A 6,258-nucleotide genomic window follows, 5' to 3' on the forward strand; every position below is an offset into this window, starting at 1 on the left:
AAATTCTTTCATAAGTCTGTGCTCCTAGTGATACAACCTCGTGAAAGGTGATCTTTCACTCGCCATGTAACTTCTGGTAACACACACACACACACACACACACACACACACACACACACACACATATATATATATATATATATATATATATATATATATATATATATATATATATATATATATATATATATATATATATATATATATATATATGTATTCCCTGGAGGCATGGGAGCTGGGATGATTATAAACTTAAGTCTTCATGGCACCAAATAAGAGGACGACTTTTATTAAACTTTAAGACCATTTTAGTGCAGGAACTCTATTACATTTAACCGTTATGGCCTCCCTAACTCGCTGCATCGACCCCAAGCATCGAGGAGCCAGATAAATGTGGCTGTCTAATGGTTTTAGATATTTCTAATCAGACGTTCCTCCACCCTTGGCCTACAGATCTAAGCTAGCTGTCATGGGGTCGGATGGTCATCATATCTTCTTTGTTTAGCTCATTTTTGGTGGTGTGAGGTGAGGGAGCAATATCTCAAGTACAGGAAGGAGAGAGTAGGTAAAACGAAAGTGCAAAAGAGAGAAGAAGAAGAGGAAGGAGAAGGAGAAGGAGGGACAGACCAAACATATGATGGAGGAAAGAGAGATGATACCAATTGAGAATTGTTACTCTGTCATGTGCGTTTTCTAATTCTCTGTCCTGTGTGTGTGTGTGTGTGTGTGTGTGTGTGTGTGTGTGTGTGTGTGTGTGTCTGTGTGTGGTGTTGTGAGGAGGTGATGAATGTTGCGAGGTCCTCTCATTGGTGCCAGGGTTAGTAGAAGCTGTTTTATTGTGGTTGTGGTTGTGAAGGGATGGTCTATTATGGTAGTAAAAGTGGTACTCTAGATATTCGTCGGCAATTTAAGTGTTCGATGATCTCATTTGCATACACGAAGGTGTAAAGCATTGAAAGCGGGATGAAACTTTTTTTTCTCTTTCGTCATCGTTTCTTAAGATATACTTTACAGTCCTCTGCCTTCATGGGCGGTTCACCAGTCATGAAGCTTTTAGACGAAGTGAGACTCGAACCATCTCGTGTCTTGCGAGAGACAGGAAGCTTTATGTAAGAGACAGACAACCAGACTACGCTGCAACACCTGCCTGTCTGTCATAGTGTGACACGTACGGGAGGTGACAGGACCTGTACCCTGAGACAGACAGACAGACAGACAGACAATTGGTCTATTGATTCATCCGTTCACCACCAGAACCAGCGTGAGCGGAAGCATGTGTGGAGGGGTGGGGGGACAGCGTCTCCACCACGTGTGTGTGTGTGTGTGTGTGTGAGAGAGAGAGAGAGAGAGAGAGAGAGAGAGAGAGAGAGAGAGAGAGAGAGAGAGAGAGAGAGAGAGAGACTGCTCATCCATCGTAGTATGAGAGAAGGCGAGCTGAGCTGGTCGGACTTAACCTCTCTCTCTCTCTCTCTCTCTCTCTCTCTCTCTCTCTCTCTCTCTCTCTCTCTCTCTCTCTCTCTCTCTCTCTCTCTCCACCACCTCGGGATGCGACCGACGATGTCTCCTCCTCACACACGGCGTCCCTCACGCGCCTCCTCCTCCTCCTCCTCCTCCAGCCGCTACTGACGCAGCTCTCGTCGGTCAGAAAAAAGCCCTGAAACATTAGTCTCAACTGTCACGGGAGGAGAGAGGAGGAAGAAGAAGAAAAAAAACGCCACGGAAAATGGCCAGCGAGTCATGGCTGCGTCATGATTTATCACCGGGCTAATGGGGCCGTCCTGAGCACTGACCTCCGACCGTGTCTTTAATAACATAGCTAGTGGAGAGAGGAGGAGGGGCGGAGGCAACCACCTGGTGATGTGCGGGTCGGGACTGAAGGCAAGAGGCTTCTTCACCACTTGGTCACAGGACCTCAGGTTTTCCGCGGGATTCGGAGGTTACCCTTTCTTTTCTTCGCCACGTGTTCAGAGGACCTCCCCCCTTCTCTTCTTCACCACGTGGTCACAGGACCTTCGGTTCACCACGTGGTCACAGGACTCCTCTTTCCTTCTTCACCACGGGGTCAGAATGACCGACCTTCATAGTCCTTTTTTTCCATTTTCTTTCCACCTTCATTCTTTCTCACCTATCCCTTCCATCGCTATCCTTTCTCCCACCCATCTTATGTTCTTCATTCATTCATCCATCCTTCTATTCTTAACCTTCTTCCCACCACACCTCCCCAACTTTCTCCACACCACACCTCCCCAACCTTCTCCCCAACACACCTCCCCAACTTTCTCTCCACCACACCTCCTTAAATTTTCTCCCCACCACACCTCCCCAACCTTCTCCCCACCTCACTTATACAAGCATCCCCACACCTCACCTCCCTTCACCAATTTCTCTTCCCCTTCATTCATACTACACCAACACCATCCTTCCTCAGTTCATGTCTACTCCCTGTATCTCTCCCCTTCCGATCCCTTCCCTCCTCTCCCCATCTCTCATCTCCCCTCACATCCCAGCCCAGCAACTATTCGTCTTCCTCCCCCTCCCCGTTAATGGTTACCAAATATAAAACAACACCGTTATTGTCTGGCGACGTTCTGTACCGAGCATGGCTGTTGCTGCACCAGACCCCACACTAGACCCACGCTATCTGTTATACGCCAGACCCACACTAACGGTCTAAGCAAACCCACCCCACCCCCACCTTTTCTCCTCCCTCTTCTTCATTTGAAAGCTCCGGGTTTTCGCTTTTCTACGATCGTCACAAACAACCTCGAAAAGGGCTCATTGGGTTAGTTGATGTTTGAATACCTTCAGTAATTCGGAAAAAAAAAACCCCACCTTACTTCTGCCTCGTTCTGTCTGTCTGTCTCCCCCTCTAAATTCGTTTCTTCCTCGCGCACCAAACCATATGAGGACAGATTGCGAGAATTAAACTTGTTCTCCCTAAGCAAGAGGAACCTTCGAAACAAATTCGATATTCAAAATTTCTTTACGGTAACACCAACACTACCAACGAGAGGGATTGGACTAAAACTTAGAGGTCACCGAGTTGCTCTGGACTATACGAACTATTTCTTGACCAGCGACACCACTGGTGAGTGGAATAAGCTTCCAGAGCAACACACTTAATGTCTCCAAAATTAGGCTTGGCCATCACTTGTGATTGTCCAGTTATGATATATTCATTGAATCAGTTATCATAACTTGGTGGTATATTATGCTACCTTCTCAACCACTGATCTCTCCCTGGCCTTGCTGTGGTAACATACTAACATTGATTTACCCGCGTCACCTGCTTTGAGAGAGTAAGTAAGAATCATTGTATCATTCTTCAGTATCAGGGATAATATACACATGGGAAGTTGAGAAGCTGGAGCTCAAGTTTATCCTTATTATTGTCTTTATAACAAAATGTAAAGAGATGTATGTCACTGGTGATGGGATGCATGACCTATTCATGTTCATTCTACTTCATGACTTTCCTATAAACATTTCCTTCAGGCATATCACTCCTGCAAGGTATTTTTTTTCTACCTGTTTCCCGTCCGGGATGTTGCCGGAGGGAGTGGAGGGTAGGGGAGAGAGAGCCTTTGCTTTGCTGTCCTTTTCTTCTCCTGTTCTTAAGGGTATCTCTCATGGACCTTAGGTCTGTGTGTTCTGTATATCTGTGTAACTCTCTCTCTCTCTCTCTCTCTCTCTCTCTCTCTCTCTCTCTCTCTCTCTCTCTCTCTCTCTCTCTCTCCTTATAGTGTGCAGGAGTATGACGACTTCGCTATAAATCTGTGGTTAAGGGGGTCTCATGTTGCTTCCACTGCCGAGCCCGGGCAGGTAAATAGCCGTTTGGAAGCCAAGCCTTATATTGATAGCGTAATTTGGATGAAATAATGCGCCTTAAAGGCAGAGAGAGAGAGAGAGAGAGAGAGAGAGAGAGAGAGAGAGAGAGAGAGAGTTCTAAGCATCCTTATCTTTGCTCTAAAACGAAACTCGTGTAGTTAGTAGAACGAGTATACTTTGGGTAATATATTCGGGTTATATCCAAAATGCGCATCTCCTTTCGTCAGTTTGTGATGGTTAGGTGTCTTTGTGGTGAGTACTGAGGAGATCAGGGGAGGGTTAGTCCTTACTGTGAAGACCTGGGAGATGTACCACAGGTCTCCAAAGGACCTGGGAGGTGTAGTTCAGGTCTCCAAAGGACTTGGGAGGTGTAGTTCAGTTCCCTAAAGGACCTGGGAGGTGTAGTCCAGGCCTCAAAGGACCTGGTAATGTACTTGTATCTCAAATGACCTCAGCGCGTCGTTTGATGTAGTTAGTGTTGACTTTCATCATAAATTTGATCATTCTAATTTTGGCGTGTTACTCTCCATACTTCTCCAGTCGTTTCCCTCTCCACCTCCCCTCACTCTCTGCTCCCTCCTTCCTTCCTTCCTTCCTTCCTCCTTCCGATGGACTCCTCATTCTGGTCGCTTAATCTCTCTCATATATACATCTCAGTCTCTTTCATGATTCATGTATCAAACGAAATACTTATCTTTCTACACACACACACACATACACACACACACACACACACACACACACACACACACAGGGGGTCCTGTTGGAGATCCCAGGGGCCAGTTAGACCCCCACCACACCGCTCCCCTCCTCCTCCTCCTCCTCCTCCTCCTCCTCCTCTTCCTCTTCCTCCTCCTCCCGCACACTTAATACCGTGTCATAATGTCACAAGTGGCTCCTCTGGCCCGGTGTGAAGGAGCTTCGTGTTCTACCACTCACGCCCTCACGGATCCCCTTATTACTATCACCCTCTCACTTAAAGACGTCCTTCTACCCTCCCACCTGCGCTCCTCTCCGATCGCAGGAGAGGCTCATAAACCCATCCCCATCCCATCCCCCTTCTCCTTTGCCAGGGATAGGCATCTCAAGGATGGAAGTGACTTCTCGTATAGGATCTTATTGCTCGTCTGGACCTGTTGTGTAGGAGTGTGCGTGTGGGGGGGTCGGTCCTTGAAGCAGGAGCGTAGGACTCTCTCTCTCTCTCTCTCTCTCTCTCTCTCTCTCTCTCTCTCTCTCTCTCTCTCTCTCTCTCTCTCTCGAAGTTCAATACACTTCTGGGGATCCTGCGATGAGGACTAGGTCCTGTAGGAGTTAAATGTCCTGCAGTCGATACTGGACAGAAAGACACAGAAGGGTGTTAGATCAAGTGAAGTAGAATTGAGTTAGAAGTGATAGAGCCTAGCGCACGTTAGGTATAGATGTTATTGATAACAAAAGAGGATCATCTGCCCATCATACCTTTATTATTATGTCTATAATCCAGAGGTCTCTGTATAATAAGATTTCTATGTCACTCACAACACTGAGGGTTCCTACGTTGTACAGAAATACAACTCAATGAATTACATTCAAGTCTGACGTGTGTATAATGTATTCTATTCTATCAATTACTTTTCGTTTTTTATGACCTGTAATTATTTTGCATTTATTTGTGTTTTGTTAAACGTCTGGGGACTACAGACCGATTCTGGAGCCCTACACACACACACACACACACACACACACACACATACACGTCACCAGAAAACACTAACTACCAAATTACTCACCAAACTATCGCCAAGGGGAACCATACTAAGCGTTCTGACAGCCATGGCTAGTTACCACCTGTAACAGCTGGAGATCCCACAAGTTTAACGGAACTCATTAACCACGTCGTAACAAGCTGAGCGAACTCGTTAACCACGTCGTAACCAGCTGAACGAACTCGTTAACCGCGCCGTAACCAGCGGTGACAATGGTGAGGAGGTTTGTCGAGGTGTGACTTGACAGATGGTGTAGAGGGGGAAGAATTAAAAAGGGGGAGGGGAAGGTGAGAGAGAGCAGCAGATGGTTCATTGACCAGGTATAGCCATCGGAGGTGGAGGCCATCTGAGTGACAGGTGGTGCTCGAGGGACCAGATGAGTCGGAGGTGCTTGTGATAATAGGCAGCTGGGTCGGCAGATGAAGGGCATACGTGGCCAGCAAATTGAAACATAAGATCTATAGTTCTTCTTTCCAAGACAATAAGGCTCATTCACATTCCATTCTTAATTCGAAGATGAACTCTAAAGCTATTGTCAACTTATGGTATAAAGGACGAGAAAGTAAGACGATTACTATGATACGGGTTTTCTCTTGTAAAGTTACCAGTTCTATAGTTCATCAGCGCCATCTATTGAGTGAAATCCCAAGTGTGGTGCTTGGCATCACCTGAAGAGACATTGGTA

The sequence above is a fragment of the Panulirus ornatus genome, chromosome 3 (assembly GCF_036320965.1).
Source record: "Panulirus ornatus isolate Po-2019 chromosome 3, ASM3632096v1, whole genome shotgun sequence".
NCBI classification, from domain to species: domain Eukaryota; kingdom Metazoa; phylum Arthropoda; class Malacostraca; order Decapoda; family Palinuridae; genus Panulirus; species Panulirus ornatus.